Source organism: Ursus arctos, unplaced genomic scaffold, assembly GCF_023065955.2.
Source record: "Ursus arctos isolate Adak ecotype North America unplaced genomic scaffold, UrsArc2.0 scaffold_24, whole genome shotgun sequence".
NCBI lineage: Eukaryota > Metazoa > Chordata > Mammalia > Carnivora > Ursidae > Ursus > Ursus arctos.
In genome coordinates, this window is record NW_026622919.1 from 44,022,221 (window position 1) to 44,042,943 (window position 20,723).

The 20,723-nt window shown below is 40.9% G+C and overlaps 1 protein-coding gene across 9 annotated transcripts in view; it reads right to left on the reverse strand.

Annotated features, from left to right (window-relative positions):
- SMG6 (SMG6 nonsense mediated mRNA decay factor) overlaps positions 1–20,723 on the reverse strand; it is a 228,562-nt gene that overhangs the window by 144,372 nt on the left and 63,467 nt on the right. The window contains exon 1 of one of the 9 annotated variants that reach the window (XM_057317745.1): positions 10,726–11,386. The exons of the other annotated variants lie outside the window; for them this stretch is intronic. The gene's annotated coding sequence lies outside the window, so the exon portion shown is untranslated. Of the gene's footprint in view, positions 1–10,725; positions 11,387–20,723 lie in introns of those variants that run through there. 9 annotated transcript variants of the gene reach the window in all.

The window sequence follows — 20,723 nt, forward strand, 5'->3', positions numbered from 1 at the left end:
TTGTTTGCCCAACATTTAGTCTGTGACAGAAAGACTGTGAGAGTCAGAGAAACCCAAGTGCAAGTGCTGTATGCAGTTGATGACTAAAGACTTAAGTTTTCTAAAATCTTAAAGAAAAACCCTAGATGAATGAAAAAGTGATATATGCTATCAGACGCTATAAAAGATTGTTTTAAAGAACCAAATGACAATTTAAAATACATATGCTATTAAAAATAAATGTACATATATTATAATTTATAATATAAACATATACAATTATATAAACATAGATGTATAGATACTAAAAGGGAATTGTCTAATCTGTAAAATTCAATTTCTGTACATTTTGGGGATATTTCCAAAACAAAAAGTTCAACAACATTCTATGAAGCAAAGAGATTTAAAAGCTAAATTTAATATTTGAACATTGGTACAGAGAACAAAGCTCTATAATTCTGGGATTAGCACTCCCTGCCAGTTTTTAAGCACTAATTCAATTTCATTTTCTTGTGAGATTTTCTAAATTTGGAGGACAGAATTGACCTGCTTCTACCTAGTTGAAAAGACCTAACATTTATTTATACAGTACTGCCTTACTTCTTAAAAAGGGCCTACTAAAGATTAGAGGAGAAATAAATGAAATAGAGAAGAGAAAAAAAAAATGAAAAGATTGACCAAACTGAGAGCTGTTTCATTGAAAAGATAAACAAAATGGAATAACCCTTAGCTAGCCTAACCGAAGAAAAAAGATAAAGGACCCAAATCAAAGAACCAGGATCATAAAGGAGAAAAGACCAAAATCATAAATGAGAAAGAGACATTACATTGATACCACAGAAATTCAAAGGATTATGAGGTTATCTACTAACAAATGGACGACCTAGAAGAAATGGAAAAATTCTTAGAAACATACAACTTACCAAGACCAAATCAGAAAGAGATAGAAAATCTGAATAGACCAATTACTAGCAAGGAGACTGAATCAGTAATCAAAATCTCCCAGCAAAGATAAGCCCAGGACCACATCACTTCACTGGTGCATTTTACCAAACATTTATAGAAATTAACACCAATCCTTTTTCAAACTGTTTCAAACAAACAAACAAACACAAACAAACCAAAGAGGAGGGAACACTTTCACACCCATTTTACAAGGCCAACATTATCCTGATACCAAAACCAGAAAAGAACTACAGGCCAATATCCCTAATGAATACTAATGCAAAAATTCTCAATAAAATACTAGCAAACTGAATGCAGCATACCCAAAGGATCGTTCACCATGATCAAGTGGGATTTACCCTTGGGATGCAAGGATGGTTCAACATACACAAATCAATCAATGTGATACATCACATTAATAGAATGAAAGAAGAGAATCATGTGATTATCTCAGTAGTTGCAGAAAAAGCATTCAACAAAATTCAATATCCAATCATGATAAAAATTCTTAATAAATTAAGCATAGAATTCTGGAACATATTTCAACATAATAAAGGCCCTATATGATAAGCCCACCACTCAATGCTGAAAGGATGAAAGCTTTTCCTCTCAGATCAAGAACAAGACAAGGGTGGCCACTCTCACCCCCCTATTCAAAATAGTACTGGAAATCCTACCTAGAACAATTAGGGAAGAAAAGAAATAAAAAGTATCAGAATTGGAAAGGAAGAAGTAAAAGTGTCTCTGTTTGTAGACGTGATTTTATATATAGAAAATCCTAGGGGCACCTGGGTGGCACAGCGGTTAAGTGTCTGCCTTCGGCCCAGGGCGTGATCCTGGCATTATGGGATTGAGCCCCACATCAGGCTCCTCCACTAGGAGCCTGCTTCTTCCTCTCCCACTCCCCCTGCTTGTGTTCCCTCTCTCGCTGGCTGTCTCTATCTCTGTCGAATAAATAAATAAAATCTTAAAAAAAAAAAGGAAAAAAAATCCTAAAGACTCAACCAAAAAACTGTCAGATCTAACCGACGAATTCAGTAAAATTGCAGGATACAAAATTAACGTACAAAAATCAGTAGCATTTCTTTTATTATTTTATTTACTTATTTGAGAGAGAGAGAGTACAAGTAGGGGGGAGGGGCAAAGGGAGAAGCAGACTCCCCGCTGAGGGGGAAGCCAGACGCATGGCTCGATCCTGGGACTCTGGGATCATAACCTGAGCCAAAGGCAGATGCCCAACCTACAGAGCTACTCAGGCACCCCTCAGTAGCATTTCTATAACACAAACAACAAAATTTCTGAAAAATAAAAAGTAGACTGATTCCATTTATAATAGCATGAACACAATAAAATACTTAGGAATAAATTTAACTGAAGAAGTGAAAGACCTCTATGCTGAAAACTGTAAGAAAATGATAAAAGAAATAACAGACACAAAAAATAGAAAGGTATCCTGCATTCATGGATTAGAAGAAGTAATATTGTTAAAATGTCACTACTACCAAAAGCCATCTATAGATTCAATGCAATCCTTATCAAGATTCCACTGGGGGCACCAGGGTGGCTCAGTTGTTAAGTGTCTGCCTTTGGCTCAGGGCGTGATCCCAGGATTCTGGGATCAAGACCCACATCAGGCTCCCTGCTCCACTGGGAGCCTGCTTCATCCTCTCCCACTCCCCCTGCTTGTGTTCCCTCTCTCGCTGTCTCTCTCTCTGTCAAATAAGTAAATAAAATTTAAAAAAAAAAAAAAAAAGACTCCACTGGCATTTTTTTAGAGAAGTAGAAAAAAACCCCACAACTCCTAAAACTTATATGGAAGCATAAAGGACCCCAAATTGCCAAAGAAATCCAGAGAAAAAAAGAACAAAGCAGGAATTATCACACTTCATGATTTTAAGTATACTATAAAGCTACTGTCATCAGAACAGTGTGGTACCGGCATAAAAACAGATGAATAGACCAATGGAACAGAATTGAGAGCCTAGATATAAACCCAAGCATATATATATGGTCAACTAACATTTGACAAGAAAGCCAAAAATACCCAATGGAAAAAAGACAGTCTCTCCAATAAATGGTGTTGAGATAATTGGATATTCACATATAAAGGAATGAAACTGGACCCATATCTTAGCACCACTCACAAAATTAACTCAAAATGGATTAAAGACCAAAAAAAAAAAAAAATGGATTAAAGACTTAAATGTAAGACCCAATACCATGAAACTCCTGGAAGAAAACACAGGAACAAAGCTCCCTGACATGGGGCTTGGTGATAATTTTTTAGATATGACACCTAAAGCACAGCAACAAAAGCAAAAATAAACAAGTACATCAAACTACAGAGTTTCTGCATTGCAAAAGGAATCATCCACAAAGTGAAAAGACAACCTATGGAATGAAAAATAAAATCTGCAAACCATATATCTGATAAGGAATTAATGGCCAAAACATAGAAAAAATTCATACAAAAATGAATAAAATTTAAAAATTAAAATAAAAAATTCATACCACCCAATAGCAAAAAAGCAAAAAGAACAGTTAAGAAATAAGCAAAGGACCTAAACAGACATTTCTCCTAAGGAGATATACAAAAGGCCAACAGACACATGAAAAGATACTCTACATCACTAGTTATTAGGGAAATGCAAATTAAAACCACCATGAGATATCACCTCATGCCTGTCAGAATGGCCAACATCAAAAAGACCAGATATAACAAATGCTGATGTGGAGAAAAGGGAACCCACTGCTGGGTGGGATTGTAAATTGGTGTAAACACTATGGAAATCAGTATGGAAGATCCTCAAAAAATTAAAAGTATGATACCATATGATCCAGCAATTCCACTTCTGGGAATATTGTATGTCTGTGGGTAATGAAAATACTAACTCAAAAAGATACCCCCATCCCCATGTTCAAAGCAGCATTATTTACAATAGTCAAGACATGGAAACAACCCAAGTGTCCATCAATGGATGAATAAAGAAGTTGCGGGGTGTGTGTGTGTGTGTGTGTGTATAAAACGGAATATTATTCAGCATAAGAAAATGAAAATAGGAAATCCTACCATTTGCAACATGGATGGACCTAGAAAGGCATTATGATAAGTAAAATAAATCAGAGAAAGACAAATACTGTATAATTTCACTTATATGTGGAATCTAAAAAAAAAAAAAAAAGATACAAAAAAGAAACAAAAACAAAAAACACCACAACAAGCTCATAGAAAAAAAAGATGAGACTTGTGGTTACCAGAGATAAGGTGTTGGGGAGCAGGCAGGGGGGATGGAGAAGGTGGTCAAAAGGTGAAAACTTCCAGTTGTAAGCTAAATAAGTACTAGGGATGCTGTGTACAACCTTGATGACTATAACTAACACCACACTGTATGATTTATAGGAAAGTTGTTAAGAAAATAAATCCTGAAGTTCTCAACACAAGGATACATTTATTTTTCCTTTATTTTTTTCTTATTGTATGTTATGAGAAGACGGACGTTAGCTGAACCTATTGTGGTGATCATTTCACAATACCTGTAAATCAGACCATCATGCTGTATACTTTAAACTTATGCAGTGATATATATCAATTATTTCTCAATAAAACTGGAAAAAAATCAAAAAGGGAGGGCACACCAAAAGATAGTGAATGACAAGAGCCAAGAAGTAATAAAATGGCAAACCTGCCTCTGTGGCCCCAAACGGCCATTCTCCCACCCTTACTCTCCAAAGCCCACTTCTCTCCTCCCCATTATCTAAGTCCCTTCTTCAAGTTCTTTCTCCTTCCTGCCTCCTCCATCTTCTCACCAGAGGTTTTTTGTTACCACTCCTCCTCCCTCTCTCCCTGCAACACCTTGCTCAGCCTTTCTGTGCTCACAGCCCTGTGCTGCCTGGGGACAAGGTGAGAGACTGCATCCTTCACTGGCTCTGTCCCAAATATCAATATGCCTTCTCAGTCCCACAAGTCCCAAAGATCAGGAACTAAATGAGAGATGATATGAAAGGGGAAATTCTGGAACTAAGAATCAAACTATGCAAACAAGACAGTCTCTTTCAGAGCCCAGCCGAGCTTCTGAAGACCATCATTCAGCAGAAGGAGAGCACAGAGCAGTTCATCTTCAACCAGCTGACACTTGGTGTTTTGAAGGTCAGGGCTAATTTGGAGGTATGGAAACCATTGCACCAATCAGAGCCATGGAGCCCATCCCAAAACCATTTCCATCTGTCCTCAGAGTGTGCAGGTGATTCCTGACCTGCCCTGATCTTCCAGGAGAAGAGATTTCCAGTTCACCTCTAGGACACAAGGCCCTCAATAAGCACCTTTCTGGTCTTTCCCTGTCACGCCTCCCCCCATTAGTCTCTCCCCTGCCATCTCTGTTCCCTCTCACATTGTCACCACCTTCTCTCTTCACTCCACTTATCCCTCCTTTAAGCCAAGTCAAGAATCTAGAGAGAAATGCAATTCAGTTGGTTCTCTCAGGTCAGAGGACATGCAGAGTCTGCCTCTGAATTAGCTTCCAATAAAGGGGTCCTGGGGCCCGTTACCCATTCTGGTGTTTGTTACACAGCTTTCTGAAAAAACAAACACAAGATGCAATCCTCCTCCTTCTCCCCCACAAAAAAGAGACCTGTATTGTGCTGCCTGATAGGCCTCCTCTTCTATCTATAACACACACTAGGCACATGGCTCAGAGCTGCCCTAGCACAGGATTCACAATCCATCAAGCTTCCCTCACTAGGCTGGAAATCCCACTAAGGCAGGATCTACAGTACAGACTCCAGTAATTCCCAAGCACTTACCACAGGGCCTAATCATCAGAGACAATCTGTTCTAGGTAGTATGTCAGTAAGTCCTGGATTAATTCATTTCCTTATTCACACAGTCAGCTTTACTAAGTGGCTACTATATGCAAGGCCCTGTGTTAGGCATTTTGCCTTCAGAGATGAATCAGACATGAACTGGACCCCCCAAGGAGCTGAAATCTAATAGGATTCACGCACGTAGTTAACCAGAAATCAAAAAAGAAAGTGAAAAATATCTTAAGACATAAAGATAATGTATGAAATGATACGAATGAGGAAATTCACTGCTACATAGTTTGGACAGGAAAAGCCTGCAAACAACCTAAATGTCCATGAATAGAGAATTTCTTAAATTATAAGGCATACATACAATGGAAGAGAGAACCACTGGAAAGGTTGCGATAAATCTATTGGTAAAGATGCATTACACAAAAATTATATAATAATTAATTTGCCAGGGAGGGGAGAAAGTAGAACAGCAAGAAATACTCAGAAGGAAGCAGAGGAGAAGAAAACAGCTTTCCTGGTTCCAATCCCTTCTGTAGGCCTGGTGATATCCTTGTCCTCAGGTTCCTTGCAATACATTCCTTGTTTAAGCTATTTCAAGATAGTTCTTGTTATTTTCAAACATTCCTAACATACAGGGTAAAGAAGAAAAAAAAGAATAAAAAGTGGGGTTGGCACTTGTCAAAATTCATCAAACTGAACACTTAAAAGCTGTGTATTATTCTCTGTGAATTACGCCTCAATGTAAAAATAGAAACAGTGAAGCAGAGATAGCCTGAGTATACAGAGGATGCTGGTACGGATAACAGAAACATCATAACATAGGACGGACTGTTCTGGAGGGGCAGGAGGTGGTTTGGTGCACTGCCCAGGACTAAAACACTCATTCTCCCAACTACCAGGAGTGTTGGCAACAGATCTCAGCTGATCCCTCTCCCCAGCTCACTCTCAGCTGAAGAAAAGCAGTTCCCCAATGTCAATCCCCCTTCCCAGGGGTAACTCCTATCCACTCACTGGTCGATGGAGGGGGTATAAAAGCAGAGAAAGATCCAGCCCCTTTGGTCCAACTGGGACTACTCTGAAGAGCTCCTAACAGGACTGGCTAAAGCCTTTGTTACAGCTGCAGTGCAGTTCAACTTCTCCCTGTGCCCTATCCTGCTTCTTCCATGTACCCTCAAGGTACTGACCCTGAGAGCATTCCCCAAGCAGCTTCCTGGGGATGCAAATCTCATCTCAAGAGTTTGCTTCCTGGGAAACCTGACTTGCAACACATGAAAAACAGGATGCATAAACTTTTAATAAGCCTGAGATTCCAGGTGATAATGCCCAAAAGGGTAGAAATGTGGGCCAAAGCTTAGGAAAAAGATCTGGGCAGAAAAGAGATTTGAGAGCAATCCACTGAGAGGTGACAGGTAAAACCCTGAGATTTTACAATACACCAATAGGGAAAAGACTGAAGAGAGGAAAGTCAAGGTGGTATCTTTAGTCAGTGCTGATATTTAGGACGTTGGATGAGAAAGGGAAGACCCAAGAAACAGGTGAAGAGGAAGGGGAGAACAGAGAGAACACAGAGTTATGATCACTGAAAGCATTTCTGGAAAGTCTGCAGTCAACAAAGGCAAATGCTACCCCAAAAGCTAAGAAGAATGAGACACAGAATGGATGCTTAACAAACCCTTGTTAACTGAACTGAGTGGGACACAGAGCCTGCAGGATTCTCCACTTCTTGGTGGGTTGTCTTTGGCAGCTTCTGTCCTATGGCGGCAGGCACAGAATCTATCCGAATGCCCTGCAGCAGACCCAGTGCTAGGCTGGCAAGCAAAGGAAAGTCGAAATGGCACATAAACCTTAGCTACATAAACCTAAGTGAGCCAATACAGAGTTGAGCTGCTTGAGCAATTTGGAAGAAACCCCCTTCCTTCTGAAAGGCTTCTATCAAGAACATTCCCAGGGATCTTCTGAATAAATAGCCAGGATCCTTGAGAAGGATCAGTGTCCTTATGGACCAAATTCAAACCTCAGTCAAACCCACAGATGTTTAAATACACAGAACTGATTCTAACATTTTTTCTTTTTTTGGCACTGGCCTATAGGTATAAAAAGGGAGCAGTGACGTCATCACTTACAGATATTAGCAACGTCATCACTGCTTTGAATACAAATAAACACTCTCTTCTTAGCCATGGCATTCTAAAGTAAATAACATACCACACAAACAGGTGTTATTTGACCTCCAGTCCTTGGCTGGAGTAATAAAAAGAAAGATTTACCTTCTATGAACAGAAGGAATTCACCTTCTGCTTCTATGCACAACAAAGCCATGCAATATTCATCAGTGACTCACTGACTTTCTGTTTTTCTCTGGGTGTGGCTGGGGATGCCCACATCTACATCTCTTGCCCGAACTCCTCCTGCCCAACCTGCAATCAAAGGCCATGGCACAAAGCATCGTGGACTCCCCAAGAGCCAGTGTGGCTATATTTCCCACAGAGATCTAAAACCTGTTGGGAGTCCCAAAAGTCAACACCAATTTCAAATCGGAGCAGCATCTCTGAAAGTCACAGTTACCATACAGCTGAATAAAATATTTTTTCATAAATTTAACGCCAGCATGTCTGTGTTTGGAAACTTTGAAAATACATGTTGTATGGTTTACTGTGCTGGAAGAGGTGCCAACAGACTTTCAAAGGAAGGGAAGTGTATAACTGTTTCCTTTCAATTGCATTTTCCAATGGGATCCATTCAGGGAAAAGGCTGGAACTAACTAAAACATTATTAAAAACTGTTATGGAAAGAGACAGGGAGATGGAAAAAGATAGACTCAAAAAAGTGAAATACATAACCAAGAGTGAGACAGACATACAAGGAAAAAGAAAGGGGATCTGGGCAGAGAGACAGGTTGGACAGGGAAATGGGGTGAGACGGAGTTTTGTCTGGCAGTTGCTGCTCGTGGTCTCATATTGTTGCAGATCAATCGATCAGGGCTGCGGTGCTGCTGGCCCAGTGGCACAAGACAAACCACAGAGCTGGCTTTCAGTTCGGCACTTGCGAACTGCTGACCCTCAGTTTTCAAACCAAAAATATTCTTTGGGAAACAGTAATACCAGGTTCAGCCCAACCAGCTGAGCAAAAACAAGGACTACTAACCTGAAGTAACACCCTATTTAGTTACATCAGGCACCAACCGTCACAGGCATCAACCGGGAAGTCTGCAAACCTGAAACCACACCCCACCAAAAACTAACTCCAGGTTCTGACTCAACCAACTAGGCAGTGATAATCAGAAATGCTAGAACAAGTGACATGGTGTTTCAAAGTTGGCTTTAGTGGGCCCTACTCAAGCAGGAAGGCCAGTCTTCACTCACAGAGCCAGAGATATGGCAATTCTTTCTGAGGTCACATGTGCATGACTCCAGTGGAATCTGCATGCAATGAGGGCAGGGCTTGGCACTGACTTACAAGCCATTACATTTCTAGACAAAGTATTAACAGTTTGTAGTGAGTGAGTGATTTTGTTTGTTTTTTGCTAAATTCATCTAAGCTAGGGTGATGCTAAAATTTATCTCCTAAACTGGGCTATCTGTGAGAACGAAAGGGTGTGCTATTAATGATTCATAAACAGGGTCTATCTTTGGGCAAACCAGGACTTACCGTCACCCTAGCCTAAGCCATAGCAGCTTTTTTTTCTCCCTGGGTATTAAAAAATTTTAGCTCACAAGAATCTTTTGAAAAAGCCAGGACTGCTCCTGATTAGTGCCAAAGCACTTTCTTTTTGAGCTCCTCCAATGGAGAGGTAAACAAATCAATTAAGTTAACTGCAAAAACTAACAAGAAAGATTGAGCTGACAATCAGGATTCTGGAGAAGCTAAAAATTCCAGGCAGAAGCTTCAGGGGAAAAGGGAAATGTGCCACAGATGGAGCTGCTGAGGCTGATCCACCAGACCTCTCAGTACTGGGTCCCGGTGCCTCCGCCAGCTTCAAACAGCCGGACGGAGGGCGGGCAGATCCTGGTGCAAGTTTGCTGAGTTCCAGGCCATCATTCTTGAGGGTGTAATAACCATGGGCTGTAGCACACATGTTGAGGGATGAGGGAAAAAAATAAACAGAGAGACAAAAGAATGAGGATGCACTGCCAATTTCAATTGTGCAGCTTTTATTTTTAAATGCTTATCAAGCTGAGAGAGAGCAGAGTTCTTGGAAAACAAGGTTTCCTTTTTTCCAATGCCAGCGTAAAACACCCTCAAGGACGGGCACTGCACAGACTGTAACAACAAGGAACGTGGCTCTGCATCTCCCAGCAGCCAGGCCGCCATGGGTCCCACGCTGCTCTGATTTCGGCTCAGCTGAGAACTCGAAATAACAGGCCCACTGCCTCTGGTAAAAAATGCTCTTTTTAAATTTTTTATTAATCTCTAAACTGGCTGTGTTAGAGTTACAGCCCATTACCTACCAACTCTCTTCACTAATAAAATAAATTTGTAAAAGGCCTAATTACTACTTTTACTGAACTACACTGCCTGGGGATCAAGTACAGGAAGAAAGGGGCTCAACTAGTTGTCAGCTGGGGGATGACGGGGAGGGGATCAGAGGAGGACCTGGAGTCACCAGCAGAAGAGAACACGAGGTCCACGGACGAGCCTCAAAGCCCATGCCCAAAAAGAAACAAAAGGGCACTAACCCTGTTTTTGTTCTGAACAGCACCATGAGGATCCATGCCATCACGGGATTTGGGGAGGCCTGTCACGAGTTACACAGGCCTATGCTGCCCACGCCCCAGCTCAGTACAAAAAGAGAACTGCAGTCCAACACAGATGGACCCTGGCCGGACTCTCAGCAGAAACCCTGGAGAGTCTGACCAGTAAGGAGACAAACAACCATCCTTCCCACCTGTCCCACTCTACCCTTCCACCCCAATCCAGACCCCAAGGAGGAAAAACAAACAAAACAACAACAATAACAAACACAGGCAACTAATTGCAAAAGAGCTGTACCGTGAAGGCGAGGCAGTCAGCAACGACTTCTGGGCTGTGCCCTGCACCTCATCCCAGAACACTGATTACAAAGCTGGAGACATTACTCACACGCCGAGCCAGGCAGCCCCTCATCCAGGCTGGTGCTGAGAAGTCTGACTAGAAGCCAGCAGTCAACTTTGACATACTCATTTATAATAAGAGGTGTGTATTAGGCAGACTAGTCCAACTTCAGACAAAAAGTAAGGACAAACGTGACCTTCATTCTTAACTGTCCACGAAGAACCCTCGTAGGTAAATCCCATGCATCTCTTGGACTTTGACAAACGGTATTTCTCCTCCAGAGAACACTAAAAACTCAACCACTGCCAAAGAATCTCTTCTGAAAAGAATCCTGATAAGAAAACCTGCTCTGGCAGGTGAGTTAAACCTGTAGCAGACAACCCTTTGGGGGATGACCAGAATGGAACATGGTATTTTACTGAGGCAGAGGGGTCTGCAGTTACTCTCTGCGTGCCACATGTCTCACCCTAAAGAACTGAGGAATGCTCTGAACAGGAAAAACACAGCAGCAAATGCTGTGATACCAAAGCCACAACTCCATAGGCCCCTAGAGCCTCTCAAACTAAGCTGCCAGCTAGGGAGCTAACACTAGCTTTGGATAAAATGCAGCTCTGGTAGAGTAATTAATTTTTTTCTTAACTGGGATTACATTAATTTTCAAGGACTAATGGAGTCCAGCTGTAATGGGAAGAGCGGCTGCCGATGCACAAAGGCACTTGTGCGTACAACATTATAAACACACACACACACACACACACACACACACACACACACACACACACAGAGACCTATAAAAAGGATCCACTATAACAGGATATTTTTAGTTTCTACAATGCTGCACTAAAAATATAGCCCCGGCTGATACATCATGGCAGAACTATTCTCTCTCTGTCCCTTCAGGAACAGTTTAAAACATTTATTTTTGTTTCCTTTTGTGATGGTCAGAGTAGAGAGAAAATAGCAGCTCATTGATAAGAGGAAACGAGAGAGACATGAAAAATTGAAAACTACCTAAAAACTCATGGAGAGGTTTATTTTATTAGTTCTTAATAAATATCTTGCAGATTTCCTCAGGAAATACACCAGATCACATGTAAAATAGTTTGATACTGATGTCAACTGCATCAACATATGAAGTCTATTAGGGTGAAGCCGCAGCAGGGTGATCAGCGTGCTGAAAAACTCCACAGTACTTGGGGGGGGGGGGGAATCTCACGGCCTTCCAAATTCTTCGAGAGGTAAAAAAGTCAGCCAAGACGCAGAGAGAGAGAAAGAGAAAAAAAAAAAAAAAAGATCCCACATCCTGCTTTCAGCTGCCAGCAATGTGAAGTGCCCAGAGATTAATTCTACGTCTGGCCTGGAAATGTGACTTTAAAGCATGAGGGAGGGGAGTTGGGGTTGGGGGGAGTAGTGAGGAGGAAAGAGGAAAGAGAAGGGCAGGCTAACTGAGGCTGGCAGCAGGCCACCAACCCCCTCTCAAGCCATGTTTCAATGTAGACAGAAGTAAACCCCAATAGACAGCAGCGCCTCAGCCTGCCAGGCCCTTACACCAGCTGCAGCGCATCTCGCTCTCTCCACTCAGCCCCAAGTGCAGATGTTCCCTACAGCATCACTTCCGTTAGACTTTCTTTTAAAGAAACAGCACACATATGTGGAGGCATTTCTACCACTTCCTAACATGACTCTCTTTGCCTTTAAGGGCCTCAAAGTAAGGGCGAAACTCTGACAGCAGGTACCACAGTGGCTGAATGAGCTGCTCCAGTCTCTCTTGCAAAGGAGCATCAGCGGCTAAAGAGTATTAGTTAATTAATAGGAATTTCTTTATAAATCTGGCTTCCTAATGTCTTCAGAGGGAGAATCCCCACAGTTTGGGGCTAGAAAAAAGGGGGAAAATTATATCACAGATTCTAATCTTGGCTTCTCAAAGCAGTCTCCTGTAGCATTACCATCTCAAAGAGTTCTCTGATGGCTTTATCATCATGGAGCTTGCATAAGGCAGTTTAAAAGAATGTAAATATAATTTCCCATATGCCTAAACTCATTATATATAAACTCACATATAAATATAATTTAAATATAATTTCTTATATGTCTAAACTCATTTTACACAATCCCAGACCCTAAGTTAGTCAATCAATCGACCATTACTGGTTAAGTACCTAATTTTGAAATCTACCTTGAACACTGTAAGGGATTTAATAAAATACCATAGTCTTTTGTCCTCATGGAGTACATACTCTAGTTGAGAGATCTATGCATTTTATGAAGATAAAATAACTGCATTTTCTAAAATAACTGAATGTTCTCTACTTGACCTATCAAGTTGTTGGTTCCTCTGGAATGAAAGAAGAGAGTTCGAAGAATCAGCAATGTCAAAAGAAACAAAAGTTGGTAAACCCTCAAAACCAAGTTGCTTTGCTTGAAATTTGAAGTTCAAAAGAGAAAACCACCCCCCCTTAAGGGAAGGTGAGAAAAACTGGCAAATCCGTGGCAAACATACCATAGCAAAAAGGTTTAATTCATTTTTCAAATTGTTACTTAAATTCTAGTTAGTTAGCATACAGTGCAATACTGGTTTCAGGAGCAGAATTCAGTGGCTCGTCACTTACATCCAAAACCCAATGCTCATCATAACAAGTGCCCTCCTTAATACCCATCACCCATCTAGCCCATCCCCCTCCCACCTCCCTCCATCACCCCTGTTTGTTCTCTGTCATTAAGAGTCTCTTATGATTTGTTCCCCTCTTTTTTTCCCCTCCCATATGTTCACTTGTTTTGTTTCTTAAATTGTTTCTTAATTTCCACATATGAGGGTGCCTGGGTGGCTCAGTCGTTAAGTGTCTGCCTTCCGCTCAGGTCACTATCCCAGCGTCCTGGGATGGGGCACCCCATCAGGCTCCCTGCTCTGCGGGAAGCCTGCTTCTTCCTCTCCCACTCACCCTGCTTGTGCTCCCTCTCTCGCTGTCTCTCTCTCTGTCAAATAAATAAATAAAATCTTTAAAAAAAATTCCACATATGAGTGAAATCATATTGTGTGTCTTTCTCTGATTATTTTGCTTAGCATAATATACTTTAGCTCCATCCACATTGTTGCAAATGGCAAGATTTCATTCTTTTTGATGGCTGAGTAATATTCCATATTACACACATGCACACACACACCACATAAGAAGGCATAATTCATTTACTACTTTTTAAATGTCTTCTATGCACAAGGGACTAGATCTAGAAACAGACTGAGAAGTGGTTAAGTAATCTGCATAATACAGCAAATAACACAATCAGAATTAGAACCTAGTTTTATCTAACTCTAAATACTTTTTGTCATTACAATTTCTAAAAATACATTTCTTACAGAAATATTGTAATTACAGGAAACTTGAAAAAACAGCAGAGAAAATAAAAGAAAAATTTAAATACCCATTAATTCTAGCACCCTAGAGAAACATAATTAAATTCTAAGATACATCCATCAGTCTTTTTAAATAAATGTATGTATAACATTACACAAATGAGATTAATTACAAAATTCACAATCACAACACCACATGACTTTCAGAGAAGAGAGAGATCACATTTTTGGCAGATGACCACACCCCCAAGATCAATCACCCAGAAAATAGAAATGTCATGACCTGACTCCATACGGGGCAACATACATCTGTTCCACCCCTATACGTCTCTCTGAGTTCCTTAAACTGAAGAAATTTCAAAAATATCTCATCACCCTCTACTCTTCTGCATATCCCTAAACCTAAGACGGTCAGGTACACTGACTCACTCAGCAGAAATGCTACTCTCAATACACCCTCCATAGTACCGCCAAAACCAAGACTAACCAATGAAAAGGACCATCAGAGATATGGGAAGCACCTGTATGCAAATGACTCTGAGTGTGGTCCCATTCACTGGTGGATCAAGGGCCCCCACTGGCACAGCCTTACTCCTTCGGTACTCAGCTCAAAAGATGGTTTACTCCAAAAGTTGTTTGGTTTTTTTTTTTTTTTTTTAAGATTTTATTTATTTGACAGAGAGAGACACAGTGAGAGAGGGAACACAAGCAGGGGGAGTGGGAGCAGGAGAAGCAGGCTCCCCGCTGAGCAGGGAGCCCGATGCAGGGCTCGATCCCAGCACCCTGGGATCATGACCTGAGCTGAAGGCAGATGCTTAATGACTGAGCCACCCAGGTACCCCTACTCCAAAAGTTTTTACTCCAAAAGAAAGATGTACTTCAAAGATGTACTTCCTCAGTAGTAACAGTCTATAAATGCACAGATGATTCATTAGTGAAAAGGAGGAGAGCCACAAAAGGCAACCATAGTCGTTCCTCCCTGAAATGGCAGGACAAAATGACTACTCACTGGCATACCCATGCTAACTTTCCAAGCTTAAACCATTCCCAGCTGGCAAGTTTTCACCTAAAATGAGGTGAGCTGAAGTACAAGGTCTGACCCTGACAATGCAGTTCATAATGACTCCAACCTTATCCCACTCAAAGTGATATATACACCATGCTGATATGCTGGTTAGGAACTTTTATATCTGATGCAAAAGATCTACTCTCACAGGGGCACCTGGCTGGCTCAATCGGTTAAGCCTCTGACTCTTAATCTCAGCTCAGGTCTTCATCTCAGAGTCACGGGTTCGAGCCCCCCAAAAATCTCTCACAATGTTGCTGTCACATTATTAAGCACGTAGGGTTCCTCACATCTCTTCCCAACTGAAAAAAATTACCTAACAAATAGTGCTAGAATTCCCTCCAGCTACTGCAAATGAAAATATATTTGCAGAGCTAGTTAAAAACTTCTCCAGTGTAAAGACCTTATAAAGCTTAAGAGCAATGGAATAAATTACAAACGATAAAGAATGACATTTTTAACTAAATAAAAATTTAAAACTTTTATACTAAAAAGACAATAAACATATTTGAAAATCAAACACAAATAAGAAAATTACCAGTAAACACAGAAAGGACTTGTTATATTTACCATCTGTAAAGCTCAAATAAATTGATACAAAAGATACTAGTTTGGAATGGAAAAATGAGCAGAGAATGAAGCTACAGAGAACTATAGACAGTTTTTTAAAAAAAGGAAGAAAATGTCCATTCCTCACCAATAATCAAAGAAATGCATTTATTTATTTATCTATTTGAGAGAGAGAGGGAGGGAGGGAGGGAGGGAGGGAGGGAGGGAGGGAGGAAGAGAGCAAGCAGCAAGGGGTGGGGCAGAGGAAGAGGGAGGGAGAATCTTAAGCAGGCTCCACGCCCAGCTCAGAGCCCCATGCAGGGCTCGATCTCACGATCCCAAGATAATGAGCTGAGCTGAAATCAGGAGTCAGAAGCTTAGCCAACTAAGCACCCAGGTGCCCCTACTGAGCTACCCAGGCACCCCTAAAGATAACACAATTTAAAACAAGATAAGTTGGAAAACAGTTTAGCAATTTCCTACAAAACTAAACATAGTCTTACCATGTGATCTAGTAATCTCATTCCTTGGGATTTACCCAAATGAGTCAAAAACTATGCCCACATAAAAACCTGACTACAGATGTTTATAGCAGCTTTATTCATAAGCCAAAACTAAGAGGCAACCAAGATGTCCTTCGGTATGTTAAACGATAAACTGTGGTTTATTCAGACAATACAGTATCATTCAGCACTAAAAAGAAACGAGCTATCAAGCCATGAAAAGATGTGGAGGAACCTTATTTTATTTATTTATTTTTTAAGATTTTATTTATTTATTTGACAGAGAGAGACAGCCAGCGAGGGAGGGAACACAAGCAGGGGGAGTGGGAGAGGAAGAAGCAGGCTCCTAGCGGAGAAGCCTGATGTGGGACTCGATCCCAGTACGCCGGGATCACGCCCTGAGCCAAAGGCAGACGCTTAACGACTGCGCCACCCAGGCTCCCCAGATGTGGAGGAACCTTAAATGTTTATCAGCAAATGAAGCCAATCAGAAAAGGCTACATACTATATGATTCCAACTATATGACATTCTGGAAAAGGCAAAATTATGGAGACAGTACAAAAATCGGTGGTTACCAGAAGTCAGGGAGAGGGAGAGATGAACAGGCAGATCACAGAGGAGTTTAAGGGCAGTGAAATTCTTATTATACTATTCGTTTTATATATTCATATTCATATATAAATTCGTATTATACTATAATGGTGGATACATGTCATTATACATCTGTCGATATCCACAGAATGTACAAGATCAACAGTGACTCTTAATGTAAACTATGGACTGTAGGTGATACTGATGCACCAATATAGGTTCATCAGTTGTAACAAATGTACCACTCTGGTTCCCAATGTTGACAGTGGGGGGGACTGTGCATGTTTGGGGGCAGACGGCATATGGGAAATTCTCTGTTCTTTCTAATCAATTTTGCTATGAACCTAAAACTTCTCTAAAAAAGAAAGTCTATTAAAAAAAAAAGATGGGTTTTCTTCTATCATTTATTCAATAAATATACGAATGCCTACATTGTGCCAAAGATTATAAAACATTAAAACACTTTAATGCCAGCAAGAGGTGGTAGCTGGGCATTCTCAAACACTGCTGTTAAGAGTAAGCTGGCACAACTTCTCAAGAAAGTTATCCAGCATCACGTATCAAAAGCATTAGAAGACTTCAAACCCTTTAACCCAAAAACCGAGCTTCTAAAAATACAGTCTAATAAAACAATATGAAATGAAGACAAAGGTTTTATGTACAAAGATGTTAATTATAGCATTATTCACAATACTAGAAAAGTAGGAAAAAATGTCTGTAAACAGGGTAAGGATTAAGTGAATGTTAACATATTCATATGAGAACATTACTTAGCCATTAAACAGGATTATAAAGAATTTTATAAGTGAATACCTCTAAGTGAAAACAGTAGAATCAAACATTTTATATTCAGTATTTTTTCAACCGTGTTAAAAAGGAACCTGAGTTCACACATACATATAAGAATGAATGTCACTGCTGGGAAGCGCGTTTACAGGTGGTTTCCAGCTTTTTTCCCATTTGTTTTGGTACTCACAACAAAACCCAAAATGTTAAATCTTTTAAAAATATTATTTGGTTTATATAAACAGGACAGAATTGTGCCAGTAAAATGAGTAAAAATATGGTAAATGAGTAAAGAAGGAGAAATTAAAGACTATTATACGTAGGAAGAACACAATAAATGATGGAAGACTTAGGGTATGAAAAAGGATAGAACTTACGCTGTTCTCCAAGAAATTTTGCTTTCCAGAGCCCCAAAGACATTGACTCCAGGATTAGCAGTAAATACCAAAACACATTTAATGTATTTTAACGTCAGGATACAAAATTTGTACTTGGAAATTGTATTTTCCGAAATGCCACCATAACAAAAAACAAGAAAAGATGGTAAGATTATGAGCAACGACCCCAAATAACAGATGCTCCTGGCCTTACCATTCAATCTCCATTGCCCAGCCTGACTTGTTGAGCATATTTACTGAGAACTTACAGCACACTAGGCACTGTTCTTGAGGCTCATAATACATCAGAGAATAAAACAGGTCAAGGATCTCTAACTGCAGGGAGTTTACATTCTTGCAGAAGAGCAGTAGGAGAAAATGAGTAATAAACATATGCACAAAAAATAAGTTATTTAGTATTTAGAACAGAAGTTGTGAAAAAAAAAGAAAACCAAGCATGATGGAGGCGATCAAGGAGTTCAGGGTGGGAGTGCCGCAGTGTTACTAGGATGATTAGGGTAGGCATCATGGCAGGATTATTTCAGTAGACTTACAGGAGGTGAGGTATCTGCCATGCAGAGCGCTTGAAACAGAGCATTCCAAGTAGAGAAAATTGCTAATGCAAAGGTTCAAAGGTGGGAGAATCCCTGGCTCATCAGAGGACCTGCAAGAAGGCCAGTGTGGCTGAAGCACACTAAGCAAGCCAGGGGGAGAACAGTAGCAGCAAATGAGGTCAGAGAGAGGCGATGTGGGAGGGTGGGGAGGAGGGGGAGTTCTCTTGTAAAGACTATGGCTTTTACTCTGAAATGGGAAGCCAGTGGAGGATTCTAAACAGAGTGACATGATCTGATGTTTTTAAAAGAATCACTGTTGTATAGAGAGCAGTGTGTGTGTGTGTGTGTGTGTGTGTGTGTGTGTGTGTGTGTGTGTATGTGTGTGTGTTTAGAGGGGAAGACAGGGGGATCAAGAGAGACCACTTAGGAGTTTCAAGTCTTTCTGAATTGTCTTTCTCTTCAAGTTTAAAAAGAATACGGGGTATGCAGGCCATGTTTGCAAAGAGGATTTTCTCTTCCAGTGTGGAATCTTAAAGAATGTGTCAACGGCCTACAATTGTGTCCTTAGCAGGCATCTCAAAATAATGATTACCAAACATTTCTCTCTGCTCATTGCCCTGACACAAGTTCTGGGCATCACCCTTTCTCAGGGGAGAGGTGAAAAGAGGTTATTCAGAACAAGCAGTGATAACAGGATGACGTCACAGGTGTGCCTCAAAGAAGCCCCCAGTGAGTTCGGCTCATAACCACTCTACAGTGATTTACTCTACCCTGCCAACGCCAGCTGGAGAAGGGATGAAGCAAGCTGACAAGCCGTAAGCCTTGGGCAGGCATTATAAGATCTTTCTCCCTCCAGTCCCCTGCCAGCCCCTCCCCTCTTCAACTGCTGATCCTTGCTTCAGAAGCCAAAGTGTGAACAGCACGTGTCTGGATTTCAGAAACCTGCCCAGCAGTTGGAAATTCCCTACAGCGTGTCAACTGCTGCATCTGCTGTTGGCACTTAGGGCAAGGGATCACACGGGCATTTTCTGAAATAAGCTTCAAGATGGGAGTCCTATATCTGAAGACGAGCCTAAAGAAGCCAGAAAACTGCAATTACAGTAAATAAATTTCTAAATATGTGACAGTCTGCCTTCTAAAAAGGAAACGGAGACACACAAGCAAACCCAACAGCTCTAAGAACAGCAGAAGTCAAGAATAAAAGCACAGAGCACCCTGACTAATGGAAAGGATTTTATGGGCCAACAGGGTTCACCAGATATGTAATGTAATGTGGCTGAAACTAGAGAGCACTCTTTTCCAGATCTCTAGCTCAGACCCTCTTGGTAATAAATGGTTTCTGTCATTTCAGCTGCAGGCCTCCCTCTCCCTTCCCTTTACCTTTCTTCCTCACTCAATTAGCCTTCTAAGTAGTCCATACCTTGAACACCCCTTAGAAAAATTTTTAAAATGTGAGCCCAGTTAACACCATCCGCCGTAAAACTAGACTGAAGGAGCTGGAAAAAGAGCTACTCTTGAAAAGCAGCCTACATGCCCTTGCCACCCTGGATATGGGTGCCCCAGTCGCACTGCTCAAGCAGAGTTACACAAATGCTCATGCCTGGTGGTTAAAAGAAAAAAGGGAGTCATAGCATTTCCTCTAATAACATGTCAGGCAGACTAGGTACCTTGATCTACTTTCCAAAGGAAACAACTAATTATCCTTGAAAAAGTATTTTAAAAATCTTTTTAGAAAGCATACATGAGTTAGGAAATTAAAAAGGAATCTTCTGGTCAGAGATTGAGTAAAGATGGGACACTAGAGATATAAGTGGAATACAGCCAAACTTTACCCTAAGAACACTTGCCACCTGATGAACTTGAGCTTTGGTTTCCAAGGCTTCATGGGTACGGCTAACCTAAGAGAGTGCCCAAGACCTCTGCCATTCCGCTGGCATCCCACAGAGCTACCTCCAAGGTGTGAGGGTGAGGCAGAAATAAAGCCCCTTGAAAAGACCGCTGGAAAACTGACTATGTCAAACCCTGGGGCTGACTAGAAGAGGAAAAATACTGCACTGAAAACATGGGCCATGCACAAGCCCTCACAGGAGTTTGCAGTCTGAATTCACATTACCTGAGTGGTCTGTAAACCCTCAAGCAGATATTTTAATTTAGAGTGATTATTTTAGATTGTCTAC